Consider the following 18,713-nt stretch of genomic DNA (forward strand, 5'->3'; position numbering starts at 1 on the left):
CCTTGCCTCCCCGCTCCCCTCGGCCGTCTCCATGGCGACCGCTGGCTGCGTAGCGGCCCTTACGAAGCTGACGCAGTGGGCGGCCCGGCACGGGCGGAGGCGGTGTTAGAGAATCGGGGGGCCGCGCGGCCCCCGGCATGGAGGCGGAGGCGACGGCCCTGGGCCTGCGGCGGGGGAGGCGGCGCGGAGGTGAGGGCGGCCGGCGGAGAGTAACGGGCCGGCGGAGAGTAGCGGGCCGGCGGGGGGGGCCCCGGGAGAGGCAGGCAGGCAGGCAGCGGCAGGGCCTCACGGCAGAAGGGGCGGGCAGGGCCCGGAGGGGAAGGGAGGAGGCCTCGCGGCAGGTGCCGGCCTGGGCCGCCTCCGGCCCTTAGCGGCTGCGGCCGTTCCCGGCTCTTTGCTCGCCCCCGGGGTGCCGCGTCCCACCGGCTGTCGCTGCCGCCCTTCGGCTTCGGCGGGGACGCCGCCGCGATGTGGCTCTATGGGAGGAGCCGGTCCCTTCCCGCGGGCGGCTTCGGGGGCACCGCGCCGGCCGTGCTGTCGCCGCCCGCGACAGCTGAGCGCTGTGGGTGTGACGCGCGGGTTCCGTCTCTCAGCCTTGGTCGCATCTCCACAGGGACCGGCGCCTGGAGGAGCTCCCAGCACCGCGAGCGCTCCCGTGCCATGCGTCTGCCGCGGCGGGCGACCGGCCCCGTCTGTAGTTAAGGTCAGAGATGCGCCTGCTGCTCGAGGGATGCGTCACCGAGGTGTTATAGCCGGGGCGTTGCCGGGCTTCCAGGATCCGTGCTGTGAGCGTTGTGGGGATTGCCGCCCGCCTGCCTGTGTGCTGGGGACGTGGGGAGCGTGGAGGTTGCTGGCTGTGCAGATCCTGGTGCGCGGAGTCGGTTCCCAGCGGGAAGGTAGACTGTACGCTGGTGTAAGTGTCGTGTGTTGGGAGCCGGTCCTTGATGGTTTGTTGGAAGAAAATGGTTCTGTGTGAAAGTGCAACCTCCTCCAAGGTGAGATTACAGGATAAAAGCCTGCGTTACCTGGGGGTGTGTGGCTGCATCCTGCTGCTTTCTGGTTGAGTGAGGAGAAGCTTCGGAGATCCTGCGGTCGGACAAAGTGTTTTAAAAATAGCCCTGGTTGGGTGACAATGGAACAGTAGAAAGTGTCTTCTGCAAAGCCAAATTCTTTAATCTCTGGCTTCTATGACATCTGCTTCAGTGGGGAATTGTCTAAACCATTCAGGGGGTTTGTGTGTGACAGGGGAGGAGTTGGTCACCGCTGGAAAGGCTTTAAAATAGAGAACGTTATCTAGGTGAAGCTATTCGTGGTCCTAGGTGTTAGCTTTCTGTGTCGTAAAAATTGCATTGGGTTCCTAAAGCTGCTGATCAGATTATTGCTCAGCCTGGTGAATGTGCAGGCAAGCAGCCCTGTGATGGCTAATAGGCAAGGTCCAGACAGAAACACCACTGTGGGTGAGGGATGTAGTATGGAACTTCTGTAACTAAAATCCAGAAAGGAGCTGGACAGATATTCCCTCTTTTGATCACTGTTTGGGGCTCGCCATCTTTGCCGTGTTTGTAAAACTTTACTCCCTTTGCAGTATGCTGCAAAGTGCTGGGCTTGGTGTTGTGAACTACGTACTGCTGCACCAAGCTCATTAGCGCTGCTCTGTAAAATGAGGCTCGATCAGAGTTCCATTTTAGGGCACCAGGCTAGATCCTTTCGATCACTGTCTGCAGAATCATAGCAGAGTTCTTAGAAACTGGGATGTCTGTGGCTTCTGAAGGCTTAGTTGTCGCTGGAAATGGGCAGTGAAAAGGGCAAACTTCCCTCTGCTGCGTCTGCCTGTTCCTCTTTTTGAGCCCTAGAAAGGAACAGTTGTGCAGCACTGCGAATGATTAAAATTAAGAAAAGCGAGAAGGTCAGAAATATTTCTTCAGTGGGGATGGAGCTTGCGTCCTTGAGATGTGAGCTTTAGTCCTAGGGTGTTGAAGATGCAGATGCTTTTTATGATGGCTTTTTACGGTACCAAAGACAAAAACGGGCACAGGGGTATTTCAGGTGCAGCCTCATCATAGAAGTGAATTAATCTTCAGATGGAATCTCAAAACTAGGTCACTTTGGCTTCTGTGTTACAGTAGAATTGTATGAATTTGCAAGCAGGATTCACATGTTCCTTCAAGCCTCCGTGACTTAGAAAACTCTCCAAAAGCAATGCAAACATCAGATTTTTTGCTTCTGCAGATGCCTTTCAGGCAAGCTGGGGGCCTGCAGAATTGCAGGACTGCTAACATTTGAGAGCATAAACTCCAATATGCTTGGTAGGCTGCTTGACTTTGGGAGGTGAGGGGGGATTTTGAATCATTTAAGGCCTTGCCTGCAGTGTCGTGATCTTTCTTACATTAGTTCAGAGGGGATTCTGTGCTCCCTGCTGCTGGGGGAAGGATGCTTGGGACTTTTTCCTTGCACAGCAAAAGTTTTTACAGCTATTCTAGAAACTCATAGAAACGGCTCTGGTAGTTTGTGTGATGGGGAATCTGCCTGTGCCCTGCTTGTTGTCTGAGAAACCTTCACTTTTCAACTTGCCACCCCGGTGGCAATTAGCAGCCCTTGCTTACAGCTGATGATCAGATTCTAAGAAGGATGCAGCAGGTGGATAAGAACCTCCTGAGCTGGGTTCAGCAGCAGTTTTTGAGGGAGTTATATTCAGTAAGGCAGCCATTGAGATGCTTGGAGCAGTGACGTTATTTTCATCTGCTTTTAGAGAGTTTTGGGGCTGGTTGATTCTTAGAAGGAAGACTTTGGGGTTTATGAAAATGCCCTTTATCACAGAATGGCCTGGGTTGAAAAGGAACACAAAGATCATCCAGTTCCAACCCCCTGCTGTGTGCAGGTCACCAACCAGCAGACCAGGCTGCCCAGAGCCACATCCAGCCTGGCCTTGAATGCCTGCAGGGATGGGGCATCCACAGCCTCCTTGGGCAACCTGTTCCAGTGCCTCACCACCCTTTTTATGTTATCTGTACTCTGACAACGGGACTTGTGATGTATGCGGATAGCGTTAGGATGTTTATTCATGCAGGAACAGATTCCTCTCGAGTAAATCAAGCTTTTAACTTGAAGCTCTGTGCAGGTATCTTCTTTATTCTGCACTGTACATACATGATAATGGCATTCAAGTCCATGTCTGCCAAAACAAACATGCAGGACATGTTTGTCATGGTGGTGGGAATGGCTGTGATACTTCTGGTTAGACCTGCATTCCTTCAGCTTCAAGCTGACACTTGGTGGCTTTACTTTTTCTGAAGAGAAACCTGAGGGAAAAACCTTAAAAACTTGCCTGCAGCAGAATCTATCTAGGTGTGAGCTTTGAAATGTGAAGGAATGGGAGTTAAGGAAAAAATGGGAAAAGTTTGTCCAATGGAAACGAACACCTACATCTCACTCTGCTCCCTGACAGTACAGCATGCATCCTGTCTCCTCTGAGTGCAATTGCTGTATGTATGGTTCTGTAGTACAAGATGCTGAGCAGTCTCCTCATCCTGCTGGCTTGTTTGAGTGCCTGAGTTTGTCATATGCTGCATATGGATCCAAAAGCATTATGAAACTAACGTACCCTTAGCTGGTCTGCTGGAGAAGGCAATTAACTGTTTGCAGCGCTGCTGCAGGCTTTGAAGGAGCAACATACAGAGAAGTAGAATGTCCTAGCATAAAACACACACAAAATTTGGGTTTAAATGCAGAACAGAATACTGCTGTACCTTGTTGATGATTTTGAATGAAATTCCTAATGAGTATTGGGGAGGAAAAAACGTGCCCCCTATTTTCGACCATTTATTTCTTCATTTCCATTCTTTTCCTTCCTCCTTGTTATCTTTTCTTCTGCCCCATCCAGTGAGAGGAGTGCAGGTCCCTTACCTCTTACACCTGATGACAAACTAAAAGATTAAATTAAAAAAAAAAAAAAAGAAAATGAATTATTTTCACCTTCCTTGCAGCAAGAGTAGAAAAATCTACATTGCAAGCAGAGTGTAGGGAGTTTTGCTGTGTGTTTTTAACCCCCGAGCTTCCAGTTCACCTTTAGGGATGGGTTGGAGGGCGCTGATGGCCCCCTGCACGACTCTGTTTGCTGCCTTTACGGCTGGGATGCCTGGCTTGGTGCAGTTCGCTGACGTGTGAGATGGGAAGGTTTGCTTGAAGCACCTAAACAGCGAGGCTGCAGTGTTACTGAAGAGCTTAGAGCTACACTTGCAGAGCGAGAGACTTGCTGATACTGAATTTGTTGCTGTTTTTCTTCCTCCTGTAGAGATGTGGTGAGATGATTTTATCCAGTGATTATAGATGCAGGAAGTAGATATAGGAGTAATTAGCTAGTTGACAGTACCATAAATGTGTAGGTGTACAAGTCTATGGGGCCGGATGGCTGCATCGCAGGGCTCTGAAGGAGCTGGCTGAGGTGGTTGCCGAGCTGCTCTCCATCGTATTTGAAAAGTCGTGGCTGTCAGGTGAGGTCCCAGATGACTGGAGGAAGGGTCACATCACTGCCATTGACAAGAAAGGGAGCGAGGAGGACCCTGGGAACTACAGGCCGGTGAGTCTCACCTCTGTGCCTGGGAAGATCATGGAACAGATCCTCCTGGATGAGGGATGGGCATGTGATCCGTGACAGCATGGCTTCACCAGGGGAAGGTCATGCTTGGCAAATCTGGTGGCCTTCTGTGATGGAGTGATGGCACTGGTGGATGAGGGAAAGGTGACCGATGTCATGTACCGGGACTTGAGCAAGGCCTTTGACATGGTTCCCACCACATCTCTGAATTGGAGGGATGTGGATTTGAAGGGTGGACCACTCAATGGATAAGAAATTGGTTGAAAGGCTGCAGACGGAGGGTGGTCATCAATGGCTCTGTGTCCAGGTGGAGGCCGGTAACAAGTGGTGTCCCCAGGGGTCTGTCTTGGGACCGGTGCTCTTAACAACTTTATCAGTGGCATCGATGGAATCGAGTGCACCCTCAGCAATTTGCTGATGACACCAAGCTGAGTGGTGCGGTTGGCATGGTGGAAGGAAGGGATGCCATTCAGAGGGACCTCGAGAGGCTGGAAAGGTGGGCCTGGGGGAACCTGATGAGGTTCAACACGGCAAAGTGCAGAGTTTTGCACTTGGGCCGGAGGAATCCCAGGCATTCATACAGACTGGAAGGAGCGGTGCTTGAGAGCAGCCCTGCAGAGAAGGACCTGGGGGTCCTGATGGATGAAAAGCTTAACATGAGCCAGCAGTGTGCTCTTGGGGCTTGGAAGGCAAATGGTATCCTGGGCTCCATCAGAAGAGGGGTGGCCAGCAGGGACAGGGAGGTGATTGTCCCCCTCTGCTCTGCTCTTGTGAGGCCCCATCTGCAGTACTGCGTCCAGGTCTGGAGCCCCCAGTGCAGGAAAGACTGGGAGCTGTTGGAGAGGGTCCAGAGGAGAGCCACAAAGATGATGAGGGGACTGGAGCACCTCCCCTATGAGGACAGGCTGAGGGAGCTGGGTTTGTTCAGTCTGGAGAAAAGAAGGCTGTGGGGTGACCTCATTGCAGCCTTTCAGTGCCTAAAGGGGAATCAAAGGGTTGATAACTGCAGGACAAGGGGAAATGGTTTTAAGTTGAGGGAGGCGAGATTTGGGTTGGATGGCAGGGGGAAGTTCATTCCTATGAGAGTGGTGAGGTGCTGGAACAGCTGCCCAGAGAGGTTGTGGATGCCCCATCCCTGGAGGTGTTTAAGGCCAGATCGGATGGGGCCCTGGGCAGCCTGGTGTAGTATTAAATGTGGAGGTTGGTGGCCCTGCATGTGGCAGGGGGTTGGAGATTCATGATCCTTGAGGTCCCTTCCAACCCTGGCCATTCTGTGATTCTGTGAGGTGCTCCAAGCCTTTGCTGTGTCTTTCTTTTGTACCTTCTGTTTGGTTTATTGTTTATTTGTTTGGCGTAGAGGGATTCTGCATAGCACAGACCTGGGGTATCCTGAGCTCAGATGCAGGCAGACTGAATTCTGTATTGGATAATAGGAAGAAGTGGCAAAATTCAGTATCTTGTATGGTGTTCTTGCAGTAAGTACCATAAAAAGGGTCAGGTTGCTATGGGTAAAAACTTGAAGTGCATTTCTCCCCAGAAGGTTTTCTCTTGGATTTCTTATGTATAACCTTGGAATTCGCACAACTCTGCATCTTTCACAAAGAAAAATAAAAATGGTTTGTGTAACATGCTTGCTGGTGTTTACAGCTGTAGATAAAGCCTTGATGTGGTTTTAGAATATTGATGCCAGTTCAGAAGTCTGAGCCTCTGGAGGCTTGCTTTTTCCCCATGTGAGCTGCTAAGTGATCTTGCAAAGCTCTGCTATTTTCTCTCTTGGGAAATTAACTATTTCGCTTCCTTTAACACAAGAGCAAGTCACATGCTTTTTTTGTGAGTTTGCAGTATCTCAGTCAGCCTACGACTGTCCTAAATAAAGCAATTCCTATCTTCTGTTACCTCGCATACTGTATTACTGGATTGTATCAGAAGTGCTTTTCATCCAAATTCAACCCAGGCTGGATGTGGCTCTGGGCAGCCTGGTGTGGTGCTTGGTGACCCTGCACGTAGCAGGGGGGTTGAAACTACGTGATCTTTGGGGTCCTTTTCAACCCAGGCCATTCTATGGTTCTATCTTGTAACTTGCCTTTATGCTTGGCACGTCTTTGATAATATCCAAGATGGATATTCTTTCCTTGCTGAAGTTCAGCTCAGGTGTCACTCTGAGATTTGGAGCAGTCAGTGAACTCAGTGCAGCTCCCCATTGCTAACCGACTCAGGAGCAGGAAGTGGACAGCTTTGCTGCTTGCTTGCTTTGCTGCCCATCCCTGGAGGTGCCCAAAGCCATGCTGAATGATGCCCTACGCAGCCTGAGGTGATGGGAGGCAGCCAGCCCATGGGCGGGCATTGGGGCTGAGGGAGCTTTTAAGGTCCCTTCCAACCTCAGCCATTCCATGATTCTGTGAAGTGGAGAAGTTTTTCTAGCCCAGCAGTCTGTATGCTGTGTTCCAGGCTCTTCCCTGCTGAAACGGTCTGTCTTTTAGAAGGTGCAAGTGCATCACCTCTCTGCCAGACCCAGCCTTTTACACTACAGAGCTCCTCTTGTTCCTGTGCTGTCTGATTCAGTTGTTTGTCACCATCTCCATGGCATTCAAGCGTCTGCTAGTGACAACCGCTTACTGAATGAGAGCATTCAACTCTGAACCTCAGCCTCTGCACTTAGAGGGATGGCGGCCTGTGGTCCCTGGTCAGCGGAAATGAAAGTTCCAATCTGCTCTGCTGAATGGTGGGTTGACTTATTCTTCAAAAGAAAGCAAAGAAGCAGCAGTTTGTGACTTCTGTTACGCTGTGGTGGATGCTCTTCCCTGAGCAGAACGTATGGAAAGTAGCGACAGATGTCTTTAATGAGAGATTCTCTATATGAACGCTACAGGATTGCTCTTCTGCTCACCTTTGCCATTTTCACTTCTTTTCCAGTAGAAAGAGGCTGCTTGCTCTTTCAAGTCTTCCATCTGAGGTTAATATGAGGCAAAAACCACTTGGCAGACGAACAATGAAGAGCATAGGGAGAGAGAGCTGACTTCCCTGAGATGTGTGTGTTCTAAAATGGGAAGGAGTCCAGCTTTCCTCGAACCTCAGTGACATGAGAGGAGTGCAGGGCAGGATGCCCTCACAGAACTGTGCCGGTAGAACTCCACCCTGCAGGAAACCCTGTTATTCTTACACCAGAATCCCTTTCCCCTCTGAATTTCCCTGGTTCAGTACTGTGCTTTTGGAAACAAGTCTATTTCCCTGTTGGTTTCTGGGGACAGAAGAAAAAGGAAGATATGTTCTTTCCAGCTCTCTAAGAGCAAACCTTTCAGAATACCTCAGGGGCCACCGTCAGCTTTAACTCAGTAGGAAAGTGGGACATCCACAAACGCAGAGCTGCCCTGGATGCTTCCAGATTGTCTCTAGCTTAGAGGAGGCTGAGAGAAAGCTCTTAGCTGGGTGCACGTAGTTGATCGGTTGTTTAACCTTCTTTTTTATAGGACTCCAGCTCTCTGCTGGTAGAGAAGGGGATTTATCAATTCTTTGAGGCCTTGCTCTCACTTTGGATGAAGGTGGAGGAATTAACGCAGGCTGTTTTTGGGGTGGGAACCATACAGGGTGCTGCAGAAAGGGCTCATTCTCCTGTCAAGGCTGAGAAGGTGTTGTGAGTGTGTCTCGAGTGCCTCACAGAAACCTGCTGCTCCTATTTACAGTGAATTGGGAGTGTGTGGCATATGAGCTCTGCGCAAGCGCAGGAAGTGCCAGCTATGTTTAATTAGTGGCAGTGAAGGAGGCGTGTGAGCTGGTTGAGGGAAAGGTGGGTGGGAAGCCTGAAGATCCTCTGCGAGGTGGGCAGCAGGTATTTGGAGAAAGGAGAGATGTGTGGGCACACTCCTGCAGTTCTGTAACCAAGTTGCAGGTTTGCTGGACATGCATTTGTGCCGGCTCTGAGTGGCTGGACTTGCGCTGAAGGAAACGACAACACAAACCCTGCTCCTCACAGTGTGAGAAACATTCGTGTCCCTGCTATCCTGATTCCTCATCTCTTTGCTGCTTGGAATGTCGTGAAAGCCCCCTGTTAGGAGCTCTGAGGTTGGTGATGTCTTTATTCTTTGGGACACACTGTGTGTGTTTTGTGATGGACTACTCTGACCGGGACCCATGAAGGTGGTATTACCTTCAGCATTAGAGTTTTTCCTTCTAGTGGAAGCAGTAAAGAGCAGCAAATTGAGCGTGCTGCTGTATGCCATACATCTGAACCAGAGCTTGTCTGGCTCTTTATTCTCCTGTACCCTTGTGGGCCTGTGGGTCTGCAAATGGAGGGGCTTGGGGTGGTTGGGTGACATTAAATGCAAGTCTCAGACAGCAGACATTTGTGGAGACGGAGATTAATGAACAAAGTGTTCAGCATGGAGGGCAAGAAGAGGAAATGAGGCTTTGTGGGACTCGAACTTCTGGCATGACGCTTAATGAAAGCCGGATAAGAAGTTGTTCTGTATTTTGAGGCTGTGCTGCAGAAGCACGGAGGTGAGATAACAGATCTGTTCTGAGGCTGCTATTAATGACTGGTCTCTCAGAAATATTTCTTGTGTCAAGAGGGTAGAAGGAAATTCACTATATCCTCTGAAATGAGAGCGTGCACGTTCATGTAGAGTAAGTTGTATGACATCTCCTGGGTGCGTGGATGCTTCTGTTAGCTGCCCAGACTGAGGCAGGTTGCCTGGGTGAGCAGGGAGAAGACGGAGTTGCTTAAGGGAATGTGGAAGTTTGCAGCACTGCATGTCTAGTTCTCTGAGCTCATTATCCTCTAAGACACTAATGATGTGCAGTGGACAAGCCAATGGCCTGTATGTCCCAAGATGCCATAATATTTATCCTCTGGAAACTTTTGCTTTTCCAGTTGCTTCTCTAGTTAACTCTTAATTTGTTATAGACAGAAGACGACTTGACATCAGTGTAATGGATGGGATTTTAATTGAACAGAAGATGGCAAAAGACAGAAGGCTCTTGTCTTGCTTCCCACCTAACTGTGTGTGCAGGAAGTGAGACCTCACCTGTGTGACCTCAGCAGTAGGTGGGAAGGCATGCTTGTTGGAACTTAACAGAGTTAAGCAGAACGGGGAGTAATGGTACTTGTTGCTTTTGCACGCAGATTGATTGCATTTCATGTAGCTGCTCTGTATGTCGCGGTCGTGAAACGAATTTCTTTGAGTGCAAATGCAGAAAAGGGTATGGCTAAAGGAATCAGGAACCTTTTCACTTCAAATTACTTGATTTATGACATGAAAACTGCCATGTTCACATGGATTTGCTTTGCAAACCGTCCGACTGGAAGCTACCTGGTGTGATGCCAGAACACTCCCTTTGGCAAGCATGAGAAAATACAGCTCTTCAGCCTGTGCTCTGAACCACGAGGGCTAAACACTCCTGAAGAAAGAGCAAGTTGAACTTTCAACAGGCTTCGTTTGGCTAACATGCTTGATTTCCTTCCTCAAATATTAAACCTTTTGGGTGGGGCGTGTGAGCGAACCCCCTGATCCTTTTCCTGGTGTGGACTGCTTGGTTGTGCCAGTGTGCTCATGCTCGCAGCTTTTGCTTTGACAGGAGGAGCTGCGGATTGGTCTCCTGCTGCTGGAAGTGCCAGACCCCAAACTGGGCAGTGCCGGAGGGCAGCATGCTGGGACTCTTGCTCATCACAGCCCAGAGAACCAGGAGATCCTGCGTTCCAACAGCGTGCCTGCTGGCTTCCTTGTGCTTTAGGTGGAGGTCGTGATGGTTGCTTAGCTGCCTTGTGCCCACCCAATTACCTCTCTACAGGAGTTTCCCTGAAGTGGCTGCTTGGTAATGAAGTTTTTGTTTAAATTCTTAGGTTTTTGGAGAAGGTAAAAATGGCAGGTGCCAAATAATCGAGGAGGATAAGAGGAAGGTCTTTGACTCAGTGACCCTCCCTTTCTGGAGGGAGCAGGAGTGGAAGAAAAGTGTTATCTTTAGCTCTTCTTCAAATATGCATGATGTTCCTGCTGCAGAGAAGCAAGGCTACTAAGACTTCATCTGATATTTCTGCTACTGGGAGAAGAGATGAGGTTGGAAGCAGTTGTGGCTGTTAGGTTCCTATGGGAACAGATAGGATATGCAAGGGCTTGAGTTCTCAAATCTAAGGGGATTTGTCAAGAAAGGTGGGGAAAAGATTGCATCTTTGATTGGAATGGGAAACAAGTATAATGCATCCTCCTCCCCCTAACCGTAGTATTTCTCAGCTGAACAGATAGGATTTCGTGCAGTGTCCCCCAGGCTGCCTCGCTGCTCGTGGCTGCAGAGTTGATGACAAGGTGGACAACGAGATGCACGAGCCTGCTGTCCTAGGTCAGCAGCTCAGTGCCCTTAGCACGTGGGGGGCAGCAGGAAGGCTGCGCGTTTCTGCTGGGTGAGAGCTCAGGCACCCCATGTAGGAGTGGTGCTGGGGAAGCAAGGTTAGCAACCTGATCTGAACGAATGTTCCAGATGAAATACTTCTGATTCAACTTCTACCTCCCACTTAAAGCAGAGCTCACGTTCAGGGCAGAGATGGCTGTTTGGTGTCCACTGTACTGAGCTGCTGCCTACTGTTCAAAATGCCATGCTCCTGTCCCTGCTCATGCTATTTTTCAGCTCAGTTCAATGCAAGACGTGCATCTGCCTGGGGGCAGTGCCTTCCTGGCTCCTGCTCAGCACCAGTGGCTCTTTTAGAGAGAGAATTTGGTGGCTTTTGCAGTTTGTCAAGGCTCAGGGAAAGAAGGTGTTTGGATATTAAAATGGATCCTTTCATGTGAGTAAAACCCATCATTTTGCACTTATAAAGTCCACTTTGATGTTGCTTTCACACATGCATAATTTTTGAGCTGCACATCCTGTTTCTTTGACCTGTAGTGAAGTCAACACAATTTGGCCCATGAGCAAAGGCAGTGGCATGGCTCACACCTGGCTCTGAGCTGCAGGGGAGTGCAGGGGTGTTCGCTCCTCTGTGCTCAGTGGGAACGCTGTCATTTCCTTGTAGTCCTTATGCTTTATGTTTTACCCACACCATAAAATGCAATTTGAGTTATGTGTACAGAAAAGCTTTTGAGTGGTTTGTTTAAAGGATAGCGCTGCCTTCTCTGCAGCCTTATGCTAAGGGCACCTACTGAAGACTTGGAGCAATTTAAAGAATATGACTTCAGCTTCCGGGTGGAGGGAGGAAAAACTCACCCTAAAAATACTGTTCTTAACTTTGCAACAATCAGCAGCAAATCTCATCAGATTGCCCTGAAGCTGGCATGTCCTGAAGCTGTAGGCACTTGAAGGAAAACTGGAGGTGGCTGTGTGCTTGTGGCACCTGCTCTGGTGTCTGGCAGGGATGGATGGCACAGGGGTCACCGCAGCCCTGCTGGCAGCGTGAGCAGAACTTGATGCCTGGGTGCTGTGTTAAGGTGGCTGGCTGTGCTGACTCAGTCATTGACTTCTTTCTTTCTCTCCTCCTGTCTGACGTTTTATTTCTGGATTCTTTGACTTCTGCCCTGAGAACGTTGCTGTTTTCTAACTCTATCCAACCAACGGTATTGGAAGGTTTATCCTATAACCTAACATGCCTTAGAAACCAAATCTCCTGCTTCTTTCCTACATGGAAATGCATACACTTCCTATTTTCTTCTGTTGGTTCTCTCCCTGGGTAATTAGGGGAAAGAATGGGAGTACTAGGGGTGAGGAAGGAGAGGGGAGAAGACATGTGCAGCTGCCCGTGTTGCAAATGGATGTGCGGGTGTGGGAAGGTGCTGGGGTCATTCTGGTGCCCTTTATGTACTTCTTTCCTTCTCCAGATCAACTTCACTTTGGTGGCTGGAACATCCTTACAGTTTCAGTGGTGCCGGGAGAGATCACTGAGCTGTCAGTGAATTATTTATGGCATCATAAAGCCACCACTTATGGCATCGTAAAGCCATCGTATAGACCACCCTTCAGAAAAGGTGGTCAGGCACTGGAATGGACTGCCCAGGGAGGTGGTGGAGTCACCGACCCTGGGGGTGTTCAAGGAAAGGCTGGATGTTGTGTTGAGGGACATGGTTTAGTGGGAGCTATTGGGAATAGGTGAACGGTTGGACTGGATGATCTTTTAGGTCTTTTCCAACCTTGGTGATTCTATGATCATTCTACCGGTAGTTTTGTTCCAGAGCGATCATTCTGGCCTACTGGTGTGAGTCTTTCAACTGACTGTTTTGAATGTTGTGCATCCTGAGATGTACAAAATAACTGGGTGTTCATATGAATAGTGACGCTAATATGTACAAATGAGTTGTTCATTCTCTTGCTTCCAACCATAAACTGATCACTAACTGGTTCTGATGATGATTTCCCCATGCAGTGAAGTTACTACAATATTTTGCAGTGTTACTACAATTGTCAAAGAAGGAAAGGAGTGTGGGAAACTGAGCTGCCTGATAGCTCCCTGCAGCTAAACAGAGGGAAGAGACCGAAGAGAAGCAAGCATGTTCTCCTGAGGTCACCACAGCTTGGCAGCCCGATGCCAGAAGCCCGGGTATTGGACTGGAGGAAGGAACATGAAGAGCTGTGAGAAGATACCCGGCGTCCAGCTGCAGTTGTCCTGTGATCTGTTGGTGAGTGCTGAGGAGATCCCTCGTTCAGAGTTTGTGATTACAGTCCTATTTTGGGAAAAGAATTGGAGCCATCTGACAAGATGATGATCTTCTGCAGTTGTTGTGCTGTCATACACACACATCTCAGATTGAGGCAAAGCTGCCGTGGTTTGCCAGTGCTGTGGGCTAGGCTTGGTGGTCTCTGAGGTCTGTGCAGAGTTAAAGTTGAGCAAAATGTTTCTGCAAGAATGCAGGCGTAACTCCTGTAATTACTGTGCAGAAAGTCTGGAAATGCTTTCCCACGTTGCCCAGAAAAGAACTTGGCCTGATTGTTTGCCTGCATTCAGAATTTAAGTGCAGAAATTGAAGAACGAAGTAACACAGGATTATGTGATGCAGGAGATTTCAGACCTGAGCTAGGCTTTTGCCTGATACTTAGGTGCTTCATTATGTATTAATCGCTTGTGTTAACTGCCATATGATCCTGTTTTGAGGCCTTCGAGCTCTTGTCAAGGATGAGGATCTGAATCATGTGCTGTAACTGGAAAAGGTGAATTAAAAGCTTTTTTTTTTTTTCTTCCAAGCTTTGAAAACCCACTTTCAACAAAGGTGAAAGTTGCCAAACCACAGGTCTTGTGTTCACGTTCTATTCCAAGATGATTGCATTCCCACCAAGGCACTAAATTCTGATGCCCAGCTGAAAAGCTTGAAATGAGTGAACACTTCACAGTTAATTGTACTGTAGTTAAAGGAGAGGGAAAGAAAGTCCACACTTAAATAAATTCTGCAGAAGACATTGCCACAAAGGCACTAAATTTAATTACAGGAATAATGATACATTGCCTACAGCAGGAGAGGAAAAAGTGTTTTCTTGTCTAATGGTCTAAATCTGTCTTTTTCTGTCTTGGCTCAGAGCCGATCACTTGTCCTGGAATATATCTGAATAAACAGCTTTTTTTTTTTCCCCCTTATAATCCTGTTTGGGTTATAAATTGGAGTGTGAAGACTCATTTAGCATTTGGAATTATCATCTGCCAGACTACAAGAAAGGGTCTTCTTGCAGAAATCAATCTGAGAATGCGTCCTTTTTCAGAGAGCTGCTGAAGTCATGGCCCTGCCTATTCTGTGGGTATGAACCCCTCTCTTCTGGTAAGTTCTGCAGGAAGATTGGGGATCAATTTCTGTCCTTTATCACTGATAGAGAAGTGAAGTTGCTGCTTCCCTTTGTTTTGCTAAAACAGCTGATTTACTGATGTTTTGAGGATGACCTTGCTGCTTTTCTTCAGGGAAGACGACATTTTCCTTGTTGAATTGTGACCTGGACCCCAGTGACAGCTTTAGGATGAGCACGTTATTGAAAAAGAGCAACACAGCGGAGCCAACTGTGGCCTTGGGATGTGTTTTTTCAGTAGGCTGTGTAGCTGCATGCCAGGCCAGCTGTGCAGTCTGACATCTCTTCGTGTTGTTTGCTCACAGATAAGGTGGCCAATCTCGTTCCTTTCTCTTTTGCAGTTCACTGGCCCCAGACTGATGACATTTAGATGAAGCATGTAACTAAATTCTATCTGCTTCTCTCTGGCAGGGAGAAGATAACCTAGCTTCTTTCCCGGTCCCTCTTTTGTGATCTCTGATCCCTTTCATCTTATTTCCATGCTTCTCTATATTTTAGTAACCTTGCTTTTGATTTATGTTCTGACGAGTGTCCTGCTGCTTTTATGTACCTCCTACAGTAGTCCTAAGTCTGCAGCACCAGGGTTGGTGCACTCCTGTGCGTGGCTGGCCCGTGCTTCCTGTGCTATATTAGCATGGGGAAGAATTATTTCTGATTTCCTTTTGTTATTAGCCACAATTGTAGTCCTTGTTGAGCAGTTCATGTCTGTACAACTGCTTGAAGCCAAGGAATGTTCTGTCAGAGTGTTCCTGCTGCAGCTCCCCTCGAATGAAATAGCTCACGGCGTGATGTTCTTCCGGGTGCAAGGAGAGTCAATTGGGAAGTGCTCTGGCAGTGGATTTATGCAAGAGCTGCATGAAGTAGAGCAGAGAGGTGCAGATGGATGATATGTGAAGAAGACAGACATCTGAAAAACATTGGAGCACTAATTTGGCACATCCTGAGCAAATATGAGATCCCCTCCCTGAAGGCAGGACTAGGTGGCTGTGCTGCCTGCAGCACTGAGCTGTCAGTTTTGGGGAGCAGAGGAGGAGATGGTAGTGAGCTGTTCCAAATCCAGGGTCCGTAGTGATGGATTAATTGTCAAATGAACCAGGAATGTTCTGCTATTCCCTAATTGTTTGGCTCTTTCCTGTGGAATAGAAATATCAGTATATAGAAGCTAGCATGACTTCACCACTTTTTTTTTTTGTTGTTGTTTGTAACCTGCAGATAAAAAGGGACAGAAGAAGTCTACGTAAGCTCTGTGGCAACGGGAACCATAGAATCACGGAACGGTTGGGTTGGAAGGGGCCTTAAAAGCCATCCTGGCACAGCCCCTGCTGTGGGCTAGTTGTCCCCGTGCTGCCCAGGGCCCCATCCAGCAGTGGCCTTGGGCATCTCTGGGAATGGAGCACCAACAGCTTCTACAGTTGGTCTTCTGGGCTGTACATGGGCACTGCTGGCTCACATCCACTGCTCTGTCCACCAGGACCCCCATGTCCTTCTCCGCAGAGCTGCTCTCACATTCTTCTTCTTCCAGTCTGCACACACATCTGGCATTGCCCCAACCCAAATGCAGCATTTCACACCTGGCCTTGTTGAACCTTGTTAAGTTCCCATGGGCCCACATGGAACTGAGTTGTCTCATTGAATAGCAGGCGTGATTTCTCTGCTTCTCCTCTGACTGTCACTGGGAAGGGGACACTCATGAGGCCAGGGTGTCAGCACTGTGGGGCTGCCAAAAGGGCCCAGTCATTGGGGCTGGACTTTAGCAGCAGATCTGTTGGAGGCTCTATCTGAAAAGGCCTTTTAGCTCTGGGTTCTGGAAAGTACGTATGAAGATATGTGCATGCATCTGTTAAATATGACTTGGTTATGACTTAAATGTAACACAAGATCAGAGAAACCTGGGCTTGATTCACCCTTGCTTACATAAGCAAAATGGAAATAGACTTACTGCCTTCTCAGACACACATCCAAAGCTGAGATTCATGAGGAGTTCAGCTGCTTGAGCACGGCAGAATTCAGTGCCAGCTTTGTTGTGTCATCCTGTGTCACTGGGGAAACACTGGGAAGCCAAGTTTTTAGGACAGAGAGGAAGCTGTTGGTCTGGTTGGGCACAGAACTGTGGGACCCGCACTGTCGTTGCTTTCTCCTGCCTCTTGCATGTGGCTTTGACATCTTTATCTGCATTACCAGCTGGAGGAAGTGGCTGCAGGGAAACTGCATCGCTTTCATTTCCCCTGAGCCTGAAAGTGGGGCTTCATTTCCTAAACCAGGAGGGAGCTGGAGCTGTGTGCTGTGAGCGGCACAGCACTCCGCAGTGATTTCCTTCAGGTTCCTGATGGACAAAGCCTTTGGGGCTAGAGAGCAGCTGTAAGCAGCTGGAAGGAGGAGCCCTGTTGGGGTACTCCAGGGCATCTTAGCAACAAAAACGTGGAGAAAGAGATGGAGAGCTGCAAAGCAGTGCAATTAAGGGAAACCACAGTAAATGTGCAGACTGAAAAAGGAAAAGGAGTAAGAGAATGACAGCATAATGGGGGAGTGGGTTGCCAGAAGAGAGAAATGCATAAAATCTGCAGACAAGAGAGGCTTTCAGCAGGCGGTGTGGTTATGTATGTGAACAGGGCTGCTGCTGCCTCTGGGGCTGGGGGCCAAGCTGTGGGGTCTGTGAGGTGCTGGGAGCTGGGATCCTGCACGCTGTGCCCTGCAGGCCGTTATTTATAGCAGCAGGAAAAGTTTGCTCAAGCTGTCATTTGTGTGAGCTGCAGTCTAGCTCTCTCTATCCCTCCCGCTCTTGCTTTCTTCAGATTTTCACTGTAATTAGCACGCTTTACATGAGCCAGGTCAGGGCTGGCAGCTTTCTTTAGAAGTCTGTGTTCTCCAGGCAGGAATAAGGAAATGTTTTTTCTTCTGGGAATACTGAACCTGATCCTTTGTTTTATTTCAAGGATTATTCTCATGCGCTGAGATGGTGGCCATGCGGAGGGAGGAGCAGAAGCACAGATCCCCTCTGAAGTTGCAGTGACAGAAGCCTGTGTCTGAAAATGCAGTCAGGCTTTCAAGGTTCCCTTTGAGCTTTGATGCAATAGAAAAATCTTCTAGGGATTCTCATCCATGCTGATAGGGGCTGGCTGGGGATGAGAACAGCCTGTTAGTCAGTGTAAAGCTGTTCTGCTGTCACTTACCTCAAAAGCCTGTTTCCTTTAGCATCCGAAAAGCTTCCTTTTGAGCATGCCCAGCAATGGACTGAGAAGAGCAGAGGGTCAGTATTTGGACATGGACAGTCAGTAGCTGTGTTATCTATATCTGTGATGTGATATAGCTGCTATTATTCAAGGGAAGGAGATTTACAAGCTGAAATTCACAATTCTGGTATGGGATTTTAGGAAATACAATGCATTTGTGCTTGCAGAATGTATGTTAAAGGTGCTGTGCTGACCCTTATGCTCAGCATAACAATGCTCAGCAGCACAGGTAATGTCTTGCCAGAGAGAGCTCATTCATTTGGAGCTTGATCATTAGTCTGTTAATGTTCCAGGGTGAACATTCAAAGGAAACTGAATCTGTTTGTGATATGAGCACATGGCCTGGCTTGGCACCAAGGGGAGCCTGCCTCTGGTCCTCTGGGTGCTAGGGATGGATTACATTTCATGGGATCCTGTTGGAAAAAATGGACTCATGGCTTTGGTAGCTGTTGATATTATTTGTGTGAAGCCAGAGTTATATGGAGGTGGGGAATGATTGAGCTAGCTCAATAGAGAGCTAGCTTTCTATGCAAGACTTTTATTGAATGTGTTTGCAAGAATAACTGATGTTTCTGCTCACAATGTATCCCAAGTGTAGATTAATGCTCAGTGAAGGCTCTGAGAAATCCAGAATTGGGCAAGAAAGAGAAGAGATCAAATTGATAAGAGTACAAGACATGCTCTGTGTAGGAAGAAGCTATTGGAAGGTGAGAACCTGGGAAGGATGAATCCTGGGATGGTTTGGGGCAGAACGGGAGCGGTCAGACCTGCATTTGCAATGAGACACAGAGGGTATTTTTCAAGGAACTTGTCATAGCACATGAGATTTCTCCCTTTTTAAAGCACTACTGCAGAATAATGGCTCCCTTGAATAGCGCGTTGGGGTCTATTTCCTGGGAATATCATCCAAGCTCTGGGATAAAAAGGATTGGGCAGCTTGAGAGACTGGTAGAAGGGAAGGACTTGTAGGATATCATGGTTTTGGAGTCACTTGTGAAAGCACAGTGAGGTAGGCTAACAGCTTTCCTGGGACCATTAATGAGAGTAGAGGAAAAAGCCTGCGAAAGGGCAGTGTGCTGAGAGTTGTAAGAAGCAAACCTTAGTGATGAATGACAGGGAGGAGCAGTGAGAGCTCAATTGTTTGA

The 18,713-nt window shown here is 48.6% G+C and overlaps 1 protein-coding gene across 4 annotated transcripts in view; it reads left to right on the forward strand.

Annotated features, from left to right (window-relative positions):
- The first annotated feature begins 631 nt into the window (after positions 1–631).
- DAGLA (diacylglycerol lipase alpha) overlaps positions 632–18,713 on the forward strand; it is a 63,461-nt gene continuing 45,379 nt past the window's right edge. Inside the window, exons 1-3 of one of the 4 annotated variants that reach the window (XM_042881968.1) lie at positions 742–995; positions 12,960–13,188; positions 14,166–14,316. The gene's annotated coding sequence lies outside the window, so the exon portion shown is untranslated. Of the gene's footprint in view, positions 704–741; positions 996–12,959; positions 13,189–14,165; positions 14,317–18,713 lie in introns of those variants that run through there. The other 3 variants (XM_042881970.1, XM_042881969.1, XM_042881971.1) reach the window with 3 other exon arrangements.

Source organism: Lagopus leucura, unplaced genomic scaffold (genome assembly GCF_019238085.1).
Source record: "Lagopus leucura isolate 7727_CA_CO unplaced genomic scaffold, USGS_WTPT01 Super-Scaffold_100033, whole genome shotgun sequence".
Classification (NCBI taxonomy): Eukaryota; Metazoa; Chordata; class Aves; order Galliformes; family Phasianidae; genus Lagopus; species Lagopus leucura.